We start from the raw sequence: 24,854 nt of genomic DNA on the forward strand, positions 1-24,854 counted from the left end.
ACTTTACTGCCAGCTACTAATAGCAACAGGAGCGGAGGGGTGGGCAGGAGATTGCTCACACACACAGGAGCTAACAGACAGGGAGGGAGGGAGAGAGGAGAGACTGCGGGATGACGGAGGCATGTAAAAAATATAAAAAAAAATCTCCTTAAATATATCCCCTAGTTTGTAGACGCGATAACTTTTTGCGCAAACCAATCAATATACACTTATTGGGATTTTTTTACCAAAAATATGTAGAAGAATACATATTGGCCTAAGTTGATGAAGAAATTTTTTTTTCATGTTTTTATTGGATATAAACATATAGCAGAAAGTAAAAACGATTGTTTTTTTTTTCAAAAATTGACTGTCTTTTTTTGTTTATAGCACAAAAAATAAAAACCGCAGAGGTGATCAAATACTACCAAAAGAAAGCTCTATTTGTGGGAAAAAAAGGACATCAATTTTATTTGGGTACAGCGTCGCACCACAGCGCAATTGTCAGTTAAATTAATAAAGTAATGCAGTGCCGTATCGCAAAAAATGGCCTGGTCATGAAGGGGGTAAATCTTCCGAAGCTGAAGTGGTTAAACAGCACAAGCACTATGCTTTAACCAATTCCAGACCGCCGCACGCCGATATATGTCCTGTTTCTGAAGAGGAATATTGTTATGGCAACAGCTAGCTACCATAACCCCGGTATCCTCTTCTTCAGCGGCGGTCCGGTTTCCGATAACAGTGGTCTCTGCGGCGGATTCGCCGCGAGATCACTTTTATCGGCGGTGGGAGAGGGTCCCCCCTCCCGCCGCTCTCTGGTGCCCTCCGCCGCTTACCGGAGCCATCGGAGGCACCAGAGGCGATCAGATGCTTCTCCTTACTGGGTATGGAGACGAGTGAGGGGAAGATGACCCCACCCGTATCCATACCATTTTTGGGTCAAAACGTCACTTCCGCCCATTGCTCCTAAAGTGCCATTTTTTTTTAAATTGCATTTTAGTGTAAATATGAGATCTGAGTTCTTTCTGACTTCAGATCTCATATTTAAGAGGTCCTGTCATGCTTTTTTTCTATTACAAGGGATGTTTACATTCCTTGTAACAGGAATAAAAGTGACATTTTTTTTTTTTTTTAAAAGAACAGTATAAAAATAAAAAATAAAAGGTAAAATAAAAAAAAAAATTTCAAATTTTTAAATGCGCCCCATCCCGCTGAGCTCACCTGCAGAAGTGAACGCACACATGAGTAGCGCCCACATATGAAAACGTTGTTCAAACCACACAGATGAGGTATTGCTGCGATCGGTAGAGTGAGTACAATAATTCTTGCCCTAGACCTCCTCTGTAACTCAAAACATGCAACCTGTAGAATTTTTTAAACTTTGCCTATGGAGATTTTTAAGGGTAAAAGTTTGTCGTCATTCCACGAGCGGGTGCAATTTTGAAGCGTGACATGTGGGGTATCAATTTACTCGGCGTAACATTATCTTTCACAATATAGAAAAAAATTGAGTTAACTTTACTGTTATCTTATTTTTTAATTCAAAAAAGTATATTTTTTTCAAAAAAAGTGCGCTTGTAAGACCGCTGCGCAAATACAGTATGACAGAAAGTATTGCAACGACCGCCATTTTATTCTCTAGGGTGTTAGAAGAAATATATATATATATATATATATATATATATATATATATATATATAAAATGTTCGGGGGCTCTAAGTAATTTTCCAGCAAAAAAAAAAAAAATGTTTTTAACTTGTAAACAACAAATCTCAGAAAGAGGCTTGGTCTTTAAGTGGTTAAATGAACAGGAGTTACAACCTCTTTATCAGTATGTCACTGTAGACCGGGGGCGGGACTTGCAGGCACTGTTGTGTTCTGACGGCCGCAGACCGCGCCCAACTGGCACGGTGTGGACAGTATATGACTGTACGCAGAGGGGTGGGAGTGTGGGCGGGCGGGGGCGGGTTCTCCTGTCTGTATGTCCCTGACAGTGTGGGCGGGACTTGTAGGCACTGGTTCTCCTGTATATCACTGACAGTGTGGGCGGGACTTGTAGGCACTGCGGCTTCTGTAGCCCAAATGTATCTGTCGTGAAGTATACAATCAAGCTCCTCAGTGGGCATCTGATAGAGCTACAGTCTTTTCAATGGACTAGGCATCGCCCCTGACCTATCGACCAATCTGGCCCTGATCCTCGCCTATCCCTTAGTGACGATGGAGTGGGCGGTCGGAGAACACCTACACACCAACCAGGAACGCAGCAGAGAGCCGTCATGAGTCGCCCCCTCCCTCCCGCATAGTGTCTGTCTGTGTGTGTGTCTTAGCCTCTCGTCATTGGCTCGTACTCGCTGTCGGTCAAAGGAGAGAGAGGGCGGGGCCTGTGTGGGAGTCATTTCCTAAACTTCCCTGTTATGATGAGAAGACACAGGCAATCGGCCGGGGGGAGGCTCGTATGAACTGGGCTCAGGTAAGCTGCAGCGATCCATCACACCGAGCTCCATTGTGTGCACACACTCGCTCAGAGGTAATAGACAAGCCGTTACTATGTAGATCGCACTGTCATGATCGCTCTGCCTCATTCTCTGTATGAAATAAATATAGCTACCTGGAGACCACCAACGCTGCCCACCCAGCACAGCCCCTGTACCTGGGAGCGCACGGCTTTTCATGGATTGGATCGGCTCCAGTGATTGGAGAAATGACAGGCTGGGGGACTTGTTATTGATCGGTTCTAGTGATTGGAGAAATGACAGCCTGGGGAATTGTTATTGATCGGTTCTAGTGATTGGAGAAATGACAGGCTGGGGGAATTGTTATTGATCGGTTCTAGTGGTTGGAGAAATGGCAGGCTGGGGTAATAGTTACTATTTGTCTCTAGTGGCTTGGAGAAATGACAGGCTGGGGGAATGTTTATTGATCAGCTCTAGTTGCTGGGGGAATGGTTATTGATCAGCTCTTGTGGTTGGAGAAATGACAGGCTGATTATTGGTCAGCTCTAGTTGTTGGAGAAATGACAGGCTGGGGATATAGTTACTATTTAGCTCTAGTGGCTTGGAGAAATGACAGGCTGGGGGAATGGTTGATTGGCCCTAAGTGGTTGGAGAAATAATAGGCTGGGGGGGATAGTTACTATTTGGCTCTAGTGGTTGGAGATATGATAGGCTGGGGGGGGGATAGTTACTATTTGGCTCTAGTGGTTGGAGATATGATAGGCTGGGGGGATAGTTACTATTTGGCTCTAGTGGTTGGAGATATGATAGGCTGGGGCTATAGTTACTATTTGTCTCTAGTGGCTTGGGGAAATGACAGGTTAGGGGGAATGGTTATTAATCTGCTCTAGTGGTTGGAAAAATAACAGGCTAGAGGGATAGTTATTGATTGGCTATAGTGGTTGGAGAAATAACAGGCTGGCGAAATGGTTATTGATCGACTCTAGTGATTGGGCTGTAATGGTTGAGAGAAGTGAAAGGTTGGGGGGATCCTTGTAGATGAAGGGATGTGGATGGAAGTGTGGCCCTTGTTGATAAGATCAGACAACTTTCTGATATCTGGAGCTGTGTCTGAGTCCAGCTTGTGTTCTCAGGGATTTATTTGTTGTAATCTGTGGTGAGGACTCAGAGATCTGTGATCAGCTGATCATGTGCAGCCATGACAACTCTATGATGTGTGCTGAGTGCAGAGCAGTCCTGTGCACCATTATTATAACATTTCTCCAGCAAGCCCTGCAGAATGTGATAAAATGCAGATCTAGAAATCTAATGCTGATGAAAAGACCTTGGACTCGGGCATCCATACTATGAACCCTTTGGTGATGTGTGTATACCCTAAGCCCTATCTCCTCGCTCCCCTTTTCCTCTAAACTCCTTAAACGCCTGGTTTACAACCAACTGAGTGACCACCTCATTAAGAATAACCTTCTTGATCCCCTTCAATCTGGATTTCGCCCTCAACACTCCACAGAAACTGCTCTTTTAAAACTCACAAATGACCTACTAACTGCAAAAACCAACGGACACTATTCTGTACTCCTACTTCTGGATCTTTCAGCTGCCTTTGACACAGTTGACCACCCCCTCCTCCTCCAAAAACTTTACTCCCTCGGTCTCCATGACTGTGCTCTTCAGTGGCTCTCATCCTACCTATCCCAACGCACCTTCAGTGTCACTTACAATTCTACTTCCTCCACTCCTCTTCCCTTCTCTGTCGGGGTCCCCCAAGGTTCTGTTCTTGGACCTCTTTTATTTTCAATCTACACCTCTTCCCTGGGTCAGCTGATAGCCTCTCATGGCTTTCAATATCATTTCTATGCTGATGACACACAAATCTATCTCTCTACCCTCAACTCACTCCATCAGTCTCCTCACACATCACTAACTTACTAACCGACATGGTCTGTATGGATGGATATATACTTGAGTATAAGCCGACCTGAATATAAGCCGAGGCACCTAATTTTACCACAAAAAACTGGGAAAATTTATCGACTCGAGTATAAGCCTAGGGTGAGAAATGCGCAGCTACTGTAAGTGGAAAAGAGGATCAACAATGCCCATTTGCAGCCTCACTGTGCCCATTTTCAGCTATAGGTCCCCCGAACTTCAAACTTGATAGTTAAGGGTTCCTAGATCCCCCCCCTAGCTGCAGCCAAAATTTGGGGTCTCTGGATCCAAAGGGTCCTGAAATGGCATTGCTGCAGATGGACACAGTTGACCAATTTTGGGGCCCCATATCTCGGGGGCCACTTGGTGCTAGGAACCCCAAATTTGGTCTGCAAACCCAATGGAAGTAGCACTACAAAGTATCCAAAGCTGGGGTTTCTAGCACCAAGTGGCCCCCGAGATACGGGGCCCCAAAGTCGGTTCGGAAAATGTCAAGCACTTTTCTGCAGCAGAGAATGACATTTTCTGAAACGAATCTGGGGCCCCGTATCTCGGGGCCACTTGGTGCTAGGAACCCCAGCTTTGGATATGTTGTAGTCTAGTTCCACTGGGTTTGCACACCAGCAGAGGATGACATTTTCAGAACCGACTTTGGGGCCCTATATCTTGTCTTATCTATAGCCCCAAAGTCGGTTCGGAAAATATCATTCTGTGCTGCAGAAAAGTGCTTGACTCCAGTATAAGCCGAGGGGGGCACTTTCAGCACAAAAAAAATGTGCTGGAAAAACTCGGCTTATACTCGAGTATATACGGTAATCACTTTTTCTTTGCAAAACAAAGAAAAAAAGGACAACAATTTTTAAAACAACTGTTTTTCTTAGTTTCTGTTACAAAATTTGGCAAATAATCTTTCTTCATAAATTTAGGCCAAAATGTATTCTGCTCCATTTCTTTGGTGAAAATAATTCAAACCAGTGTATGTTATTTAGTTTGTAAGAAAATTATAGAGTCCACATAGGAAAGTTACTTGAAAATTGATCAATCTTGATGTACTGATGGCTGATCTCATTTCATGAGCCCTGAAAATGTCAGGACAGTACATCATATAACTGGTCTGGCAGTAATCAGGGACACTTACTGGTGGCATTATGTAAATAATAATAATAATAATTTTTATTTTATTTGATTTTTTTTTTTTACATACAGGGACTAGAGCAATACAGTGTTATTATAGTAACACTGTACTACTCTGTGTATATTACAGTTATAAGCAACCATTTTTTTCTGAATGAAAAAGACTTGTTAATTGTTTACTATTGTGATTGGCTACAGTTAATCATATAGTACAGATGGGCTGTGATTGGCCCTGTCTGTACCATGTGATGACTGTGACCAATCGCAGAGCTCATCACAATACTACACAATGAAAGACATGAATCTTATGCCCGTACACATGGTCGGATTTTCCGATGGAAAATGTTCGATGGGAGCTTGTTGTTGGAAATTCCGACCGTGTGTAGGCTCCATCGGAAATCTCCATCAGAATTTCCGTCACACAAAATTTGAGATCTGGATCTCAAATTTTCCGACAACAAAATCCGTTGTCGTAAATTCCGATCGTGTGTACACAAGTCCGATGCACAAAGTTCCACGCATGCTCGGAATCAAGCAGAAGAGCCGCACTGGCTATTGAACTTCATTTTTCTCGGCTCGTCGTACGTGTTCTTGGCGCGCGGAATTTCCGACAAGATTTGTGCGATTTGTGCAGCGGTACCGGTGAACGCGGTGGGTGACAGATCGCACCGGAACACGGCCTGATCTTGGGAGGATATCATATGACATCCTCCAAAACAACAGTGTTAAATAGTTTGATCAGGCCAAGCTGGCCCTGGCCACTGGGTGAGTTGTATAAACTGTGTAGCCACAGCTACATACAGTATACAGCTCTGTTTCGGGTGTGAGACCAGACCTTCCTATCTCACACTCAGAACAAAATAGAACAAAATAGCATAGGCCTGAGTGGTGCTCAGCTATCCATAAGTAGCTTTTGTATTCTATCAATGAATACAAAGCTTCCTCTGATTGGCTGAGTCAGAGATCGTGACATCATCAGCCCACCTTTGTGACTCAGGCAATCAGAGGAAACTTTGTAATTATTGATAGAATATAAAGCTGCCATTTGAATGGCCGAGGGCCTCTCAGATGGGTGCTATTTTGTTCCGGGTGTACCTGGAACATAGAGCTGTGTACTGTATGTAGCTAAGGCTACGTACAGTTTATACAGCACACCCAGTGGCTGCACATTTTAGTGAGGGAAATTAGTTTGTTTGGGCCAGCTTGGCCAAACAAACTGTTTGACCTGAAACTAAAGTAAGAGATCAGCTTTAAATTTATGAGTTTACCACATTTTAGTTAAGTATTTAAAAAAGGTTTAAAAAATTGAGTAAAAAAATTATTAATTTGTTTTTATTTTTTTAATACTGTCACCAGTCAGTATCCCTATTCACCGCCACGCCAGTCTTATGATGATGCTGTACTGCACTGGTGACTGTATGTAAAAAAAAAAAATAAAAATAAATAAATTGTAAAACCAAACATTTTTGTTCAATTTCTTAATTTTCCAAAAAATTGTGACCAAAAAATTACAACTTGCCGTGCCTCTTACTAAGTGCTTCAGACTGTCTACTATCTACTGTCTACTATCCGAAAAGGGGTCATTTGGGGGATGTTTGTTCTTTTTACCAAAGACATGTAGCAGAATACACTTGGCCTAAATTTATGAAGTAATTTATTTTTTTGGGATATGCTTATAACAGAAACTAGGACATATTGGATTGTTGTGTTTTCTTTCTTTTTTTTTTTTTTATCGGTCTTTTCTCATTTACATAATAAAAAATAAAAACTGTTGACCAAATTTACCAAAAGAAAGCTCAATTTTTGTATGTAAAAAATGATAAAAATTGTATTTGTGTACAGTGTTGCATGACCAAGCAATTGCCAGTTAAAGTAGCGCAGTGCTGAATAGCAAACAATTCCCTGGTCATGAAGGGGGTAAAACCTTGCAAGCTCCAGACCAAGCTGCCCAGACAAAGTAACAGAGGATTGAGTGTATGTAGTTTTTTTGGGGGGATTTAAATATTTTTTACATTTTTTTTTTTTTTTTGTAGAGCCCTGTTGGGGGCTTTGGTGAGATATCAGGGGTCTAAATGCCCTCTGATGTTTCACCTTTGAGACAGAGAAAGGAGATTGAGGACACTTCCCTCAATCTCCATCTCTGCAGCCTCAGCTGCACTGGATGAATGAACAGGAATAGCTCTCTACAGAGCTTCCTGCTCATTTGCAAATTGACGCATAGTAAACTGTTTTTACTATGTTCCAGTTATGAAGGGAGAGAGTCAGTGATCAGTACGAATCACCGATTCTGTATTCAGAAAAGGAAAGGGCTGGGAAATGACGCATTCACCGGCCCCTTTCCCGTTCTCCATCCTGACGGATCCCCCACAGCAACCGGTGGGAGAGGGGGAGGGTGCAACCCATCAGAGCTATAGGGGGGCTGGAGAGCACACGGGCAGCAGGAAAAACTGGATAGGAGTGGCAGGGGCGGCTGCATATAGAGGAACCGATCTCTCGATTTTCATCCTGCAGCTGCTGAATACCCGCTTCTCCACTCACTCCCGCAGGTATTCAGCGGTGCAGGAGGAAAATGGAGAGATCAGTTCCTCTAGAGTCTGTATGCAGCCGTCCCCACCACTGCTCCTATCCAGGCATTTTTGTTTTGGATAGAGTGGAGATGGATTGGAACACCTGTCATTTTCTATTGCTGTCTGTGCCCCCATTAGGGAGAGTTACCCTCTCTATTTGTCCTGTTTACCATGAGCAGTAAAAGAAAATCTCAAATTTTGGGTTGTCCCCAGAAAAAAAATTAGAGGGGGAAATCTTCCAATGGGGACACTAGATTCCCTTAATTTACAGCAAATTCCTTTCACTTCCTGTCCCATAGCCTGTTTTGGCTATGGGACAGGAAGTGAAGGGAAGCCCCTCCTATTTGTCCTGTTTACCATGTGCAGTAAAAGAAAATCTCAAATTTTGGGTTGTCCCCAGGAAAGTAAAAGAGGGGAAATCCTCCAGTGGGGACACTAGTTTCCCATTGGAAGATTTCCTCTCACTTCCTGTTTTGGCTATGGGATAGGAAGCAAAAGAAAATCTCCTCATTGGGGCACAGATGGCAAAAAATTAAACCAACAGGGGTTTTAAGCCTCCCTTACTCTAGTCAAAATGGGCGGGGGGTTTTGCCTATAGTTCCACTTTGATTTTAGGTGGGTACTGGTTGGTTGGTACATGCCATGTTTATTGTTGGGGGTTTTGATGCAACATTTTCCAAAAGGAGTTTGTAGCTCCACCCCTAGGTAGTAGCAGAGGTGTTGTCAATTGAATGCCTATTGTTTACTATACATTATGGAGCCCACCACATACATAAAAGTGAAAAAAAAAAAAAAAGATGCGAGATTCTAGCACTGATACAAATAATCATTTACCAGCTTATGCTGTAAGGAAAAGTACTCATACCCAAACCAACCAATAAGATTTTGGATTCCTTTGATCGGACTTCAGGAATCCAGGTTACTGTGTGTTACACATCCTCCATGCTCTTCCAACTGTCTTAATACAAGCAGTGTAGGGATTTACAAGCCAGAGTCCGCATGCTGAACTGACGATGGTCCAGTGTTGTCGATTTTTACATGTGCTTTACCCTATCTTCCTTGAATACCCCAGTTTAGAAAAAATCCTACCCTGTTATTGTTAAAGTGGAACTTTAGTCAGAAAATGAAGTCCTGCTAGATCACTTAAAGAGGAGCTCCAGGCTCATGTGCAAAAATTAAGAGTCAGCAGCTACAGCTGTACCTGCTGACTTTAACACCCCTTTCACACTAGGGCCACAGGCGTGTTAGCGCGAAAGTGCCGCTCGTTTTAGCGGGTCTTAATAAATAGCCACTCACCTCTCCCGCTATCCAGTGATGTGCTTACCCCGGCTGTTCTGACATCTCATCTTCTGTCTTTGGCGCCGGCATCTAAAGTGTGGGCACCCGGCTGTGACAGCTTGCTGCTTTACAGCCGGGTGCCTAGTGCGCATGCCCGAGTCGCGCTGCGTATTATGAATGTTCCCGTAGCCTTATGGAACCTGTCATGTGTCCCAGAAGACTACTGGGGGGGGGGGGACTTCCACTTCTGATTGCCTAGCAGTAGCGGGTACCTGTCAAAATCGTGTACCCGCTCCTCCTCCCCAAATGTGCCATTACTGAAAGAGAAGGGGGGGGGGGGAGGCCTTAAAGCAGAGCTTCCCCTTTTGGTTGGAGCTCCGCTTTATGGCTGGCCCCTTTTTGTAGGTATAGCTATGTAAATCATTAAAAATAAGGGATTACCAAACTACGGCCCTCCAGCTGTTGCAAAACTACACATCCCATGAGGCATTGTAAACCTCTGACATTCACAGACAATGATGGGAATTGTAGTTCCTGAACAACTGGAGGGCCGTAGTTTGGAGACCCCATACTGTTTAAAATCCAGTAGTACACTGTCTCACCCTGCTCTGCACATGCTCAGTTGCTTTCCATTTTTAGGGCTTGTTCACATTTGACTAAATTTGTAACCCGTAACAAACACTCATATAGCGTTAATGTGCTTTAGTATGGGCGTTAGACTCGCGTTAATGCGTTTTAGCATGGGCGTTAGACTGGCGTTTTACAAGCGTTAAAATGCTCCACAAAAGCCCTATGTGCGGTCTTGACATGTTTGCGTGCTAAGGTGTTAAAACCGCTCCACAAATGCCTTTTTTGAAAGGGAAGCAACATTACAGGAAATAAGGAATTTGAGGTGTGTCTTGTCATGGTGCATATTTCCTGTGCGTTCTCCATTAGCAGGGAAGGCAGCAGCATGGGTTCCTTTACTAGGCTTTATCTCATGTTTGGCCTCCTGCAGATGATACTGATGTGTGAGCAGAGAAAGAGAAGGGCATACAGGTGCTATTGGGTACATCCAGTTCTCTCTCTGAGATACTCTAAAGGGCACTTTTGTGGCTTGTATCATAATTTATGCGCCTACCCTCAGAAGTTGATGTCAGCCATCTTCACGCAGTACAAACAGGACACTCTATGCTCTCCTCAATCATTACAGGGCATTGTGGGACAATATATTTCTCCTGCATGTGGTTTTTTTTTTTTTTTTTTTTTTGTAAAGTGCCACAAACGATTTTGAAGTAACGTGACGCTAACGCATTTTTAGGCACTGCTGAGTTCGTAGAGGCCGATCTGTTGACAGCCTTAAAGTGAAACTAAACCCTCCTATCCTTTTTACTCAAGGAAGCTGCCATCTTTGCTTCTGTTTGATCTTCAACTGCCATGGTGCTCCACATGTGATCAGTTTTGACACCAGCCAGATGATGGTTTGACAGTTTGGTTGAGGATACAAGCAAATGTGACAGTTAGCATTCGTGGAATTCCAGAAATGTAACTGTTTTTTGAAACCATTAAATTGATGGGTTTGGTTCCATTTTCTGATTTACTGTTGCTCAGGGGCTCTCTGCTTCAGCAAAATGGCAGCCTCCAGTAAGAAAAAACAGGAGCAATGCTGTATGCAATTTATAGCACACACTGATTTTGGTAGCATAATTTATTAATGTGGAATTATGTTCCTTGCTAAAGAACATTATTTTTTTATCAAGTTGTTATGGGTGAAGTTTTTGCTTCAACAATATGCAAATCAATACATTATTTATAAAATGTAAATAGTATATTTTGGCATTGTGCACTGACCCAACTGTTGGTAACAAATGGGTCTGCTTAATATTGTATCTGCTCTTGTGATCTAGAATAAAATTGATAAATGGCCAGTGGGCCAGTCAGAAGCAGTGAACGCATTACCTGCCAGCAGCCTAATGTATGCACCCCCCTTGATTTACCTTTTAGCTACAGGATGGGGAATGCCCCAGCCACAGATCATTGGCCCCGTACAGTGACAGTTTTCTGGCATGACCTGTTTGCAGCGGGTAGGGCCATTGATTGATCACCGCAGCTAATGATCGCTTCTGCCTGCATACAAACAATGCCCTCCACCACCACCGCTACATAGAGTCCTTTTGCATTCAGAACTGAAGAAATGTATAGTACTACATTGCTCCTTTGTTTATTACTGATATTTATATAGCGATTTTATGCAGCTCTTTACATATATTGTGCATTTGTATTGGTGAATTAATATGGTAGTAAACTTTCCCCATGAAAAAAAAAAATTGTCCCTGCAAGGTAATATCATAATGTGCTAGTATGCATCGCTGTCCTCTTCTCCGGAAGCTCTGGTGGGAGATCTTTCAGTGCTATTGAGTACAATGCAGGGCTGTTACTCTGTATCCACTTTAGTGCTAGGCCTTTTCTGGCACTTTTTGTTTCCAAGTAAAAATCCTGTATTTTTTGCTAGAAATCACTTAGAACCCCCAAACATTATAAAGTTATATATAATATATATTTTAGCAGAGACCCTAGAGAATAAACTGGCGATCTTTGCAATTTATTATGTCACATGGTATTTGCAAAGTGGTTTTTGAAAAGCAAAAAAAAACCCACAGTACATAACCCAATTTATTTTAATTTTTTTTTCAGTAAAATATAAAAGATGATGTTACGCAGAGTAAATAGAGCTCTAACACGTCACCCTTTTAATATTGTGCATGCTCCTGGAATGGTGACAAACTACGGTACTTAAAAATCTCCATAGGTGACGCTTTCAAAATTGTTACTGAATACCTGTGTGACGAACCCCGTACTCAAAAGGAGTATGTCTGTCCCGTATTCGCTTCCCTTGCCTACCAGCACGGTCCAAGATCCCTCAGCCCACCTAGTCACTAGCCGTAACTCAGTGCAGGGTGAAAGACAGCATAAGGCTTTATTGACGAACAAACACAAGTATATATCTCTGGGGACAAGCCCCCCTCCTTGTTGGCATAGAGACGCAGGGTAGGATAAACTTTACATCCAATCACATGAGGCACAGGTACATTCAAACTTATCAACACATTTATAATGCAGCCAACAACTAGGTACTGAAACTTTTAACCTTTCAACAACTATTTAAAACAGTAACCGGGTGCGCAGACAACTTTTTTTTCATGGAGAGACCTGCACACAGTTCAAATGTCCAATGTCAGTCTTCTAAGTATAGTGTAGACAACCTGGCTGGTTCAGGGGTAAAATGGAATGCTGAGTCCAGTGTGGTTGTAGTGAGTCTGGTTAGATCAGACCATACTGGGCTTCTCAGGTCACCCTGTGCCCCTAATACACACAGGGTGACTTATGACTTACACATAAGAGGGGCCAGGGGAGCTGTACCAGGAGTTTCCTGACCCCTCCAAGGTAAGCTGGGTTCTAAGAGCCACCCTGCCCAAAGTGACTCCCATCACATATTTCCCCTTTCGGCAGGAGACTAACACAGAAGAAGACCCCAGACCGGTTGACTTCAAAGTTAGTCTGTAGTGTAGTTCCAGTCCCCTAATGCCTGTACCCACACAGTACTCCAAATAAATTGTCCCGAACAGAGCATTACTCACCCAGCCAACCTCTGCCTCTCTCCTAGAACATACCCGCCGCTTGGGAGAAGTGCGGACTGGCCCTTTTCCCGGGAGTCCTTTCAGCCACTGGAGAGAAGACAGGGTGACTGGGCCCACTCTGTCATGCTGTTGGGGATCTGGGCTGACTGCCCAGCATTCCTGGGGTATACAGGTTGGGACCATAGTCCCATCCACTTTTGCTTGATGAAATTCCCCCAGCATTGTCAGAGCAAGGCTGATATCCTCCTCCAATGCCAGACCTTTTTCTAGGGTTGTACCAGTAGAGATCGCAGTCCCATCCACTACCTAAGGAAATCCATCTTTTGTTAGTTGAGGGCAGAGGTCTGTGTCCCTAATAGACACAAGGTGACTTACACATAAGAGGGGCCTGGGGAGCTGAACCAGGAGTTTCCTGACCCATCTAATGTAAGCTGGGTTCCACAAGCCCCCCCGCCCAAAGTTATCCCCATCACAGCCTGTTTAGAGTTACAGTGGAGATCTAGCACTAGAATTATTGCTCTTGCTGCAACGTTCATGGTGATACCTCACTTGTTTAAATATGCGTGTGTGTCGTACATATGCATTCGCTTTTGCACACGAGCATAGAGGGATGGGGGCGCTTTAATTTTTTTGTATTTTTATTTTTTTTTTATTTTTACACTGTCCCTTTTAAAAAAAAAAAATGTTATCACTTTTATTCCCATTACAAGGAATGTAAACATCCTTTGTAATAGAAATAAGGGATGACCCCAAATCTCTCTTAAAAAAAAAAAAAAAAAACATTTTCCTTTTGCTTTAAGAAAAAAAAAAAAAAAAAAAAATTGTTTACTTCAGCCCTAGACCGGAAGTGAGGTCATCACGTCACTCCGGTCCTCCAAGCTCATAGAGGTGATCAGAGACTACCTGGTCTCTAGTCACCTCTGTTGCCAACCATGCGAACCGTTTGTTTTTTTCCTGGGCGAGCTGGTAAACATGGTAAAATCTGATATCTTCAGCCATAGCCCTGGCAAACCACTTGCATGCCGCAAGGTGTGTATATATACGTAGTGCGGTTGGCAAGTGGGTATTATAAGTGGTGGTGGCAACCAATGCGACCATGGTCAAGAGCAGCTTGGGGAGGAGACTGCAGGGGACCACTGGTGCCACTGCAGGGACCCTGCTGGAGCAAGGAAAAGGTAACTAATACAGCCTCTTCTGCAACCCCCTGGACTTAATCCTTGAATTTAATCTTTAACCCGCTGTTATTTTTATTGTGCCTAGAATTGGGGTTGAATCACAGAAGAGCATACACGGGTTTGGGAGTGAGGGTATGGCTTCATACATCATTGAGTTTGAGGCATTCCACTGGTGGTGATCTGCATGTACATGGACCGAATGCTGAAAACCTACAGAAACCTATAGGAAATCAGCCTTTGTTTCTCCTTCTGTGTTTTCTTCTATGCATACATCATTGTGTTCAGCATAGCTCCTCTTGCCTATTCCAGCCACAACCTAGTTTTACATACGACACCAAATACGGTGAAGTTCTCCAATGATTTGGAACAAGATTCTCGTTGGGGATTTCCTTCACAGTGACACATCACCTTATACATTCTTTATTGCTGTGAACACAACTTCCCCTTGTATGTTATTATTAAGCACTTGCCGGCAGCAGCATGTACATATACGTCGGCAGAGTGGCACGGCTGGGCAAATGGGCGCACAGGTACGTCCCTTTGAATTTGCCGCCGTGTGGTCACGTGCGACCCTGCTGGGAGCTCCGTGAGTAGGATCACGGGTCACGCGGACTTGATCGCTGCTGGGATACCCGCGATCGTCTCACTGAACTGAAAAACAGGGACATGCTAATGTAAACAAGTATCTTCCCGTTCTGCCTAGTGACACTGTCAGTGATCATAGCTCCCTGTGATCGGGAGCTATGATCAGTGAAGTGTCATTCGTAGCCATGCCCCCTAACAGAATCACTGCCCAGGACACACTTAACCCCTCCCTAGCCCCCTAGTGGTTAACCCCTTCACTGCCAGTGTCATTTTTACAGTAATCAGTGCAATTTTATAGCTCTGATCGCTGTAAAAATGACAATGGTCCCAAAAATGTGTCTAAATTGTCACGATAAAAATCGCAGATCGCCGCCATTACTAGTTTAAAAAAAAAAAATTAATAAAAATGCCATAAAACGAACCCCTATTTTGTAGACGCTATAAATTTTGCGCAAACCAATCAATACACGCTTATTGCGATATATTTTTTTTTTTTTTTAACAAAAATATGTAGAAGTATACGCATCGGCCTAAACTGAGGAAAAACATATTTTTTTATATATTTTTGGGGGATATTTATTATAGCAAAAAGTTAAAAAATAATGCGTTTTTGTTTATAGTGCAAAAAATAAAAACCGCAGAGGTGATCAAATACCACCAAAAGAAAGACGTCAATTTTGTTTGGGAGCCACGTCGCACGACCGCTCAATTGTCAGTTAAAGCGACGCAGTGCCGAATCGCAAAAAGTGCTCTGATCTTTGGCCAGCAAAATGGTCCGGGGCTTAAGTGGTTAAGGTGCGCTGTTTATGTAACAGCTATTGACAAAGGGCTGTTATCTTACCTCATGCGGTTATCTCACTTCATGCGGTTATCTCACATCATGCAGTCATATCAAAACAACTTTATTTCTTTCTCGAACATCACGGGACACAGAGCCACAGTAATTACTGATGGGTTATATAGGTATCACTGGTGATTGGACACTGGCACACCCTATCAGGAAGTTCAACCCCCTATATAATCCCTCCCCTTACAGGGATACCTCAGTTTTTACACCAGTGTCTTAGGGATTTATCATAGAGTCTGGAAGGCTTATATAACCTGGTGTGAATCCAGAGGTTGGCATCCCAGGAAATATGTCATAGGTAGAATCCTTGATTTTCTACAGATGGGATTAGAGATGAAGCTGGCCTTGATTACCATCAAGGGCCAGGTCTCTGCTTTATCAGTATTATTTCAGCGGCCACTTGCTTCGCATTCTTTGGTCCGAAACTTTATGCAGGGGGTGATGCGTCTTAATCCTCCGGTTAAAGCGCCCCTAAACCCCTGGGACTTGAATTTGGTCCTGGCTGTGTTACAGAAACAGCCTTTTGAACCAATAAGTCAGATTCCTTTGGTCTTGTTGACAAGGAAATTAATTTTTCTGATGGCCATCTCTTCTGCTAGAAGAGTATCAGAATTAGCAGCTCTTTCCTGTAAGGAGCCTTATTTGATTATACACAAGGATAGAGTGGTACTACGCCCTCATCCTAGTTTTTTACCGAAGGTGGTTTCTGATTTTCATTTAAACCAAGACATTGTTCTAACTTCCTTTTTTCCAGATCCCTGTTCTCTGGAAGAGAGATCTCTACATTCGTTGGATGTAGTAAGAACAGTTAAGGCCTATCTAGGGGCAACTACTCAGATCCGCAAGACGGATGTTTTGTTTGTGCTGCCAGAGGGTCCCAATAGAGGACAGGCAGCGTCAAAAGCTACCATTTCTAGATGGATTCGACAGTTGATCATTCAAGCTTACGGTTTGAAACAGAAGATTCCTCCGTTTCAGATCAGGGCACATTCCACAAGGGCTATTGGTGCTTCTTGGGCAGTGCATCACCAGGCCTCTATGGCTCAGATCTGCAAGGCCGCAACCTGGTCTTCAGTTCATACATTCACCAGATTCTATCAGGTGGATGTGAGAAGGCATGAGGATATCGCCTTTGGGCGTAGTGTGCTGCAGGCAGCGGTACAGGGTCCTCAGGTCTGATTGCACCCTACTTGGTCGTGGTTCCCCCCCCTCAGGTAGCATTGCTCTGGGACATCCCATCAGTAATTACTGTGGCTCTGTGTCCCGTGATGTTCGAGAAAGAAAATAGGATTTTTTTAAAACAGCTTACCTGTAAAATCCTTTTCTTTCGAAGGACATCACGGGACACAGAGATCCCGCCCCTCTTCTAATACACTATATTGCTTGGCTACAAAACTGAGGTATCCCTGCAAGGGGGAGGGATTATATAGGGGGTTGAACTTCCTGATAGGGTGTGCCAGTGTCCAATCACCAGTGATACCTATATAACCCATCAGTAATTACTGTGGCTCTGTGTCCCGTGATGTCCTTCGAAAGAAAAGGATTTTACAGGTAAGCTGTTTTTAAAAATCCTATTTTTCTTTAAAGTAAAAGTTAAAACCTAAAAAGTTAAAGCTACCCCATAAAAGTTAAAACCTAAAGCTGGCCTCACACTGATCAAGATTTGGCCAGGTTCAGAAGTTTTTTTTTTTTTTTTTTTTTTTTTTTATGTGGCTATCCCTGTCTCACAGAAGACAAACATTTGATTGATTTTTGTTCATAGAACATGCTGGAAAACTTTTGTTGATCAGCAGCTGCAGCCGCTGATTAGTGTATTCTGACAGTGGTGAGTCCCGCTGTTATAATGCATCTAAACGGGGATTCCTCCAACCACCTCGTATGTGTAGATGGAGAAACCTTTTTTTTTTTGTTTCATTGTTCTTGGAGGCTAGGTTCACACTGCTGCGGTGCGGAAACGCAGCAAATTTACTGCGGGTTCCTGCATCGCACCAACTCGCAAGGCAGTTCACACTGCCATATGCGAACTGCTGGGGAGTGTCATACAATGTTAACGACACCCCCAGTTCAGCTCGCATATCGCACTGCGAACTGACAATTCGGACATGTATCGGATCGCATAGGTGTGAACACCCATGCGATCTGATTCTGGTCCGAACAAAAAAAAGGGTCCTGTGCGAGTTTGGACCGAATGCGGTGCGATATCAGCCATACTATCTGTATGGCTGATATCGCACAGCACAGACATCGCATGTGATGTGAACAGCAGTGCACTGCGAATCACATACGATGTCTGCCACTGCAGCAGTGTGAACCCAGCCTAAATGACGATTCTGTGGCCAGTTTAACCACTTGACCTCTGGAAGATTTACCAGATACGGCACTGCATTAAGTTAACTGACAATTGCGCGGACATGCGCTGCTGTACATAAACAAAATTGATGTCCTTTTTTTCCAAACAAATAGAGCTTTCTTTTGGTGGTATTTGATCACCACTGCATTTTTTTTCTTTTTTTGCACTATAAGCAAAATAAGACAATTTTTGAAAAAAAAAGCAATATTTTTAGCCTTAGTTGTAGCTAGTTTGAAATGGATATGACAAGAAAATATATATATATATATATATATATATATATATATATATATATATATATATATATATAAAAAATATTACACAAGCTCCACCTCTACATAATTGGCCTATCAGGTTAGTGTCACCGAAAATTCGCATATTTGATTGATACCACCAGTCATTCAAGTGGTTGGTGACTACAGCTTTTACCAGCAAGAGAGAAAGGGGAGAGGAAAGGAAGAAAATATAAAAATTGTTGAACCTAAAGAGAAGTGTGTAAAAATCCTACATGAAAAGTTAGGACCTTATTATTCCAAGGGAAAAATGTATTCTTTAGAAGATAGTAAAAGTGTAGACAAATATTCAAGTAAAATACTTTGTGGTAGTAACACAATGTAAAGTCAAGATTTATGGCAGGATCAAAAAAAAAAAAAAAAAAAAAAGTGTTAACTGTGTGCCTAGCCAGACACATAGCCGGCGAACATCCAGTGCTCAGCACGTGCAGATCGGCTTCTGCTTGGAATAACCACAGCAGAAGCAGCCCACCGGCCTCCCATAAAGGCGGACATGCAAAATTATATATATATATATATATATATATATATATATATATATATATATATATATATATATATATATATATATATATATATATATATATATATATATATATATATATATATATATATATATATATAATATATTTTTTTTTGTGCATTTGTAGATCCACAGAAACACTACAATCCGTTTAACCTTATTTCCTATGGGTCCTGTTCACATCGTAAAAAACGCATGTACATGTGTTCTTGGTGCATTTTTCTGCATGACGACAAACAACTCCTCCTAGCAACAACAACACCTCCTTAACCACTTGACCCCCAGGCCTTTTGTGGCACTTTTTGTTCACATGTAAGGCTTAATGAACACGGGACGTTTTAAAACCTCTCCTGAACGATTTAACTTGACAGATAGTAACTGACTTTTAAAAACATCCGTTTTGCCGCATTTACCTGAGTTTGCGTTTTTAGAAGCGTTTTTATTTTAATTTTTTTCAAATAGTCAAAAATGTATCTCCATTAAAAATGCCTGTAAACAAAAACGAGTTACCGCGTTTACAAGCTGTTCCGGCATTTGCTATATTTACTATAAAGAACCCTGTGTAGATGTACTGATAAGCTAACATAGAGGAGAGTTCAGGAGCAGCTAAAAAAAGAAAAAAAAACGCCCAACTACTCCTAAACGTCCGTTTACCAGCAGCAATGTACATGAAACCTTAAAATTGTTATTTCTTGCTATAAAATTTCTTAGAAACTCTAAACATTATATATAGATTTCTTAAAATAGAGGCCCTATAAAATAAACGTTTTTTATGTCACACGGTATTTGCGCAGCGATTTTTCAAACGCAATAATTAAAAAAAGAAATCCTCTTTTTTTTTTTTTTTTTTTTAATCATTTTAACGCAGAAAACACAATGCATAACCCAATTTTTTGGTAAAGTAAAAAGATGATGTTACACTAAGTAAACCAAACATGTTGCTCTTTACAATTGCTCATGCCTGTTCAACAGTGACAAACTATGTAAATTTTACCATTCATAGACGATGCTTTAAAAGCCTTTACAGGTTACCTCTTTAGTGTCAGTCTTTTAGGCGGACCTGATCGGACCCTGCATTGTCCTCTATGAAGCGGCGGATGTCAGCGGGTGTTCGCTGACACCCTCCGTCATCCAATCCGGTCCTGACCACCAAAAACAGACAGATGCTGGTCCTATTTTTCCATCTGTCCAGGAGATCGGATAGAAACAGACAAGGGGTCATTTTCCATCCGATTGCCCCAAAGAAAAGAGTGGGACTGTGTCCGCTCTGCATAGTGGAGTGGACACGGACTTGTCATCCACTTGCTCATCAGCGGAGAGATCCTCTGCTAAGCAAGCGGATTCCACTTAGCGGAGGCGCCCATGTAAAAGGGGCCTTAGATGTACACAGGAGGTCTGGTGCTAGAATTACTGCCCATAATCTGACGTTCGAGGTGATGCCTCACATGTATGGGATGATCGCTGTTTGCGTGCGCGCAGGACCAACGCATGCCTTCGCCTTTGGGCACAAGAGCATGGGGGGGGTGGAACTTCCGCTTTAAGCACTCCTCGCCCCCTTACATGCACATTTGGCATGTCATTTTTTTGGCGGGGGGAGTGGGTAGCTTCTTTTTAGTGGGACTTCCTCTCCCACTTCCTTTATCCTCTTCTCGGCTGCCTAGGTGACTCCTCCTCTCGCCCTAGGCAGCCCCTCCCTGCCAGCAATCTTCTGGAACACGTCACAGGTCCCAGAAGATTGACTGGCCAATAGAAGAGAGCAGCGTGACTCGCGCATGCGCAGTGCGCGTTCGGCCGTGAAGCCGTAAGCTGTCACGGCTGGGTGCCCACAGTGGCTATGACGGCGGAGAGGAGGTGGAGAGGAGCGAGGCTCCGGGCGCCCGCATCGCTGGAACGTGTGCCAGGTAAGTGTTTGTTTATTAAAAGTCAGCAGCTACACTTTTTGTAGCTGCTGACTTTTAATAAACAAAAAAACAGGTGGAACTCCACTTTGAAAGCATTTGATCACACCAAGATTGGTGAGATCAAATACTTAATTTTTAAAAATGGCGCCGTTTACATTTGGGTAAACCAGAAGTGATGGTCTTTCTTTCAGCTGGTACTCTATTTGTACAAGCAATTCAGCAGCTAGTTAGCCCTTAGGATTGCTTTTACAAGAGAGTAAAAGCAGGCAGCATCCCAGTACCGTTTAGAACCTGCAGCTGTAGGCATCATCCCGGTATAACCACTTGCAGTCCAGCGACGTACGGGTACATTGCTGGTCAGCAAGTGGTTAAAAATGCAAAACGTGTTAAAAATGCGCATAAAAAAACACATCAACTGCACATGCATAGATGTGAACATACGCTCAGCCCATGATTTTTGTCACTTGAAATAGTTTGCGGGCCCCGTATTTCGGGGCCACTTGGTGCTAGGAACCCCTTTTGGATATGTTGTAGTGCTAGTTCCACTAGGTTTGTACACAAAATTTGGAGTTCCTAGCACCAAGTGGCCCCGAGATACGGGGCCCCAAAATCGGTTTGGAAAATGTCATTCTCTGCTGCAGAAAAGTGCTTGACTCGAGTATAAGCCGAGGGGGGCATTTTCAGCACAAAAAAATGTGCTGAAAAATTCAGCTTATACTCGAGTATATAAGATAAGCACATGCAACTGTGTGAAACGCGTCTACTTTGATGCACATCGATGCATTGCTACTGTCCTGTGGTGTGTAACCTTTGCTTTTATGGAACAAGATTAAAGGACTTCTTTTGCTACCTTGGTGTGCAGCCATTCCTTTTTCCTCCCACATTCCAAACACATGCTGGTAGGTTAATTGGCTCCTGTCTAAATTGGCGCTACTATGTGTATGAATGTGAGTTAAGGGCCATAGATTGGAAGCTCCTTGAGGGCAGGGAGCGATGTGAATGTGCAATATGTATGTGTAAAGTGCTGCGTAAATTGACAGCTCTGTAGAAGTACCTGAAATAAATAAAACATTGAAATAAAAATTGTAGAAAGACATACTCTGTGATTGACGGAGGAGACCAGAAAAGGAGCAGGTGGTGCAAGTGTTCTGTGTAGCCAAGGCTGTAGTTGACTTTTACAGCACCAGAAAAAGAGCCGTTGAGAATGGTATACAGCGTACAGCGACTGCGAGGGTGCATGCACAGAGGAGATTTGTGGCAGAAGCTGACACCTGCAGGTAATGGGATACACACCATTATGCACAACTAATAATGTGTATGGTTTGTAGCAAGAGATATACAAATAAACCGCCCCTGAATCTCTCTTACTCCACTGCGCCAAAGAAAAGTGCAAAGCTATATAAAAGATGTGTAAATGAATACAAAATATGTGTACATACACAGTGTACAGTGAAAAAAAGCTGCCACTTAAATAAATACATAAACTGATCAAAATCCCCAAAACTATACCTCTCACACGTGTACAGATAGAGATAGCGGCGCTAATATAATTGGAATTTATTGGGCATGGTTACACGGCATTCCATCGCACTGACATTAGATGCCGCTGTCTGAGGAGGACTACACCGATCGGATGGCTGGGCCTTAGAAGGTTGGGTGAGAGATACACCAGTTTACACTTCAGGTCCGCTGTGACCGCGGTGCACCGTTGGATCACTGATCCTGTTGCTTGCTGTGCTTGCTGTGGATTTCTTTTTAAAGGCTTTTATGTTTCAGTTTAAAAGTGAGTGTAACCATTGAAGTGTGTTTGAAGTGATTTTAATAAATCTGTCAAAATGGTATCACGCTATGTGGAGCACTTTATTCATTTTTTCACATATGGAGCTGGCTTGATTGGAGTCACGGTTCATCACATGCAACCCAGGTGTGGTTCAATTGCTGTTTTGCCGAACACGAGAGTGGGAGGCTATACAATCTGGTAAGTGCGCTCTTCAGAGGGAGTGGTGTCACTATCACGGTGGTGTGGTGGAAGAGTAGAAGATTTTTCACACAAGAAGATTGAAAAACAACTGTTGAACTTGATCATTCATTTCTTGTATTTTATTATTTATAGTGACACTTTTCACTGGGTGTTAAAGAAATTTCTTTTCATGATAAAATTAATATTTTTCATGACACTATTATTATTAATATTTTTATGCATAAGTAGAGGGTCATAGGCATTATACTGCTCTGACCCATTATTTTACACAATTTATATTAGCGCCGCTATCTCTATCTGTACACGTGTGAGAGGTATAGTTTTGGGATTCTGATCAGTTTAATAATGTGTATGGTGCTGCATACATTTTCCACATTTTGTCATGTTACAACCAAAAACGTAAATGTATTTCATTGGGATTTTATGTGATAGACCAACACAAAGTGGCACATAATTGTGGAGTGGAAGGAAAATGATAAATGGTTTTCCAATTTTTTTTTTTTACAAATTTTACAAAATCTGAAAAGAGTGGCGTGCATTTGTATTCAGCCCCCTTTACTCTGATATCCTTAACTAAGATCTAGTGGAACCAATTGCCTTCAAAAGTCACCTATTTTAGTAAATAGAGTCCACCTGTGTGTAATTTTAGCTCAGTATAAATACAGCTGTTCTGTGAAGCCCTCAGAAGTTTGTTAGAACAATGTTTCTCAACTCCTGTCTTCAACAGGTCATGTTTTCAGGATTTCCCTCAGATGAAAAGGCTGTGGTAATTACTAAGGCAGTGCAACTGATCAAATCACCTGTGCAAAAATAATGGAAAGCCTGAAAACATGCCCTGTTGGGAGGTACTTGAGGACTGGAGTTGAGAAACATTGTGTGAGAGAACCTTGGTGAACAAACAGCGTCACGAAGGCCAAGGAACACACCAAACAGGTCAGGGATAAAGTTGTGGAGACGTTTAAAGCAGGGTTAGGTTATAAATAAAACAAAACCAAGCTTTTTCACAGAGCACTGTTCAATCCATCATCCGAAAATGGAAAGAGTATGGCACAACTGCAAAACTACCAAGACATGGCCGTCCACCTAAACTGACAGGCCGGTGTTGTGTCAAAATAGCCAACTCGTCGAAATCTCCAACCATGTCACTTCCTGTTACTGTCCAGTATCAGTAAATGGAGATTTCGACCACTTGGCTGTTTTGACACAACACCGGCACTATGGTACACGACGACTTGGCTGTTTTGACAGAGCAGCAGCTAAGCAGGAAAGAGTTGTCGCCGCCTTGGAGGCGGCCATGTTGTTGGTTACTAGCAGACGGACTAAGAATGCCTGCTCGTATCATGCACCGTTGTATATTCGCTGCCGGTGTTGTGTCAAAACAGCAAACTCGTCCAAATATACAATTTCTGATGCTGGTAAGTCACTGAAAGTGACGTGGTTGCAGATTTAGATGATTTGGCTGTTTTGACAGAACACCGGGTAAGAGAGCATTAATCAGAGAAGCAGCCAAGAGGCCCGTGGTAACATACTAAAGTTTAGTTTTAAAGGAACTAAAAACCCCAGACTGCTGCAGGTAAAAAGTGCAGGCACTTACATACAGTAGTACCTACAGCTCTCACCAGTTAATATGTAGGCTGATAGGCAAAGCTTCAGCACTTGTGCATTCTGTTCCACAAGAAGGTGAAATGATCTTTCACTTTTAATTTGGAAGAGAAAAAGAAAATGTCGAAATGCTAGCTTTCAGATGTTTTCCAGCATGATGGAAGATTTATTAATCTCAGCTTCAGAATCAATTGAAGTGCATTGTACACAAAAGAGCTGATTGCAAACAGGTTCACGGTGGGCCGCCTTTTACTTTTGGTTTAGGGAGGCCTGTATATCTCTTGCCCCATAAAGAAAAACTTCTCTTAAATTGAATACAACTTTTATACTGAATTGTGCCGTGGATATATGAGGCTGCTGGACTAAATGACTGAGCAGGTAATGTGTAATCATTTTGAAATGTAGTATTTGTCTTCCTTCTGCAGCTATAAAAAGAGGTGCTTCCTCTACATGTGGTCACACCCTATTTTATTTGAAGCCATGGCTAAGTGATTTATTACATGCAGTCTAAAATTATAAAGGAGGTGCCACTTTGCTCTTTTGTTCTTCTAAGGTAGTATGTACTGCCAGGTCAAAGGAATCGACCCATGGATGAATAGATCAGGGTTTTTTTAACTAATATATCTGCATGGGTATATTA

General features: G+C 42.6%; 1 protein-coding gene across 2 annotated transcripts in view; it reads left to right on the plus strand.

Moving 5' to 3' along the window:
• Positions 1-2,300: 2,300 nt before the first annotated feature.
• The window catches only part of HERC3 (HECT and RLD domain containing E3 ubiquitin protein ligase 3), a 116,453-nt gene continuing 93,899 nt past the window's right edge, over positions 2,301-24,854 (plus strand). For both annotated transcript variants that reach the window (XM_073600915.1, XM_073600918.1), the window contains exon 1: positions 2,301-2,449. The gene's annotated coding sequence lies outside the window, so the exon portion shown is untranslated. The remainder of the gene's footprint in view (positions 2,450-24,854) is intronic.

The sequence above is a fragment of the Aquarana catesbeiana genome, linkage group LG01 (genome assembly GCF_042186555.1).
Source record: "Aquarana catesbeiana isolate 2022-GZ linkage group LG01, ASM4218655v1, whole genome shotgun sequence".
Classification (NCBI taxonomy): Eukaryota; Metazoa; Chordata; class Amphibia; order Anura; family Ranidae; genus Aquarana; species Aquarana catesbeiana.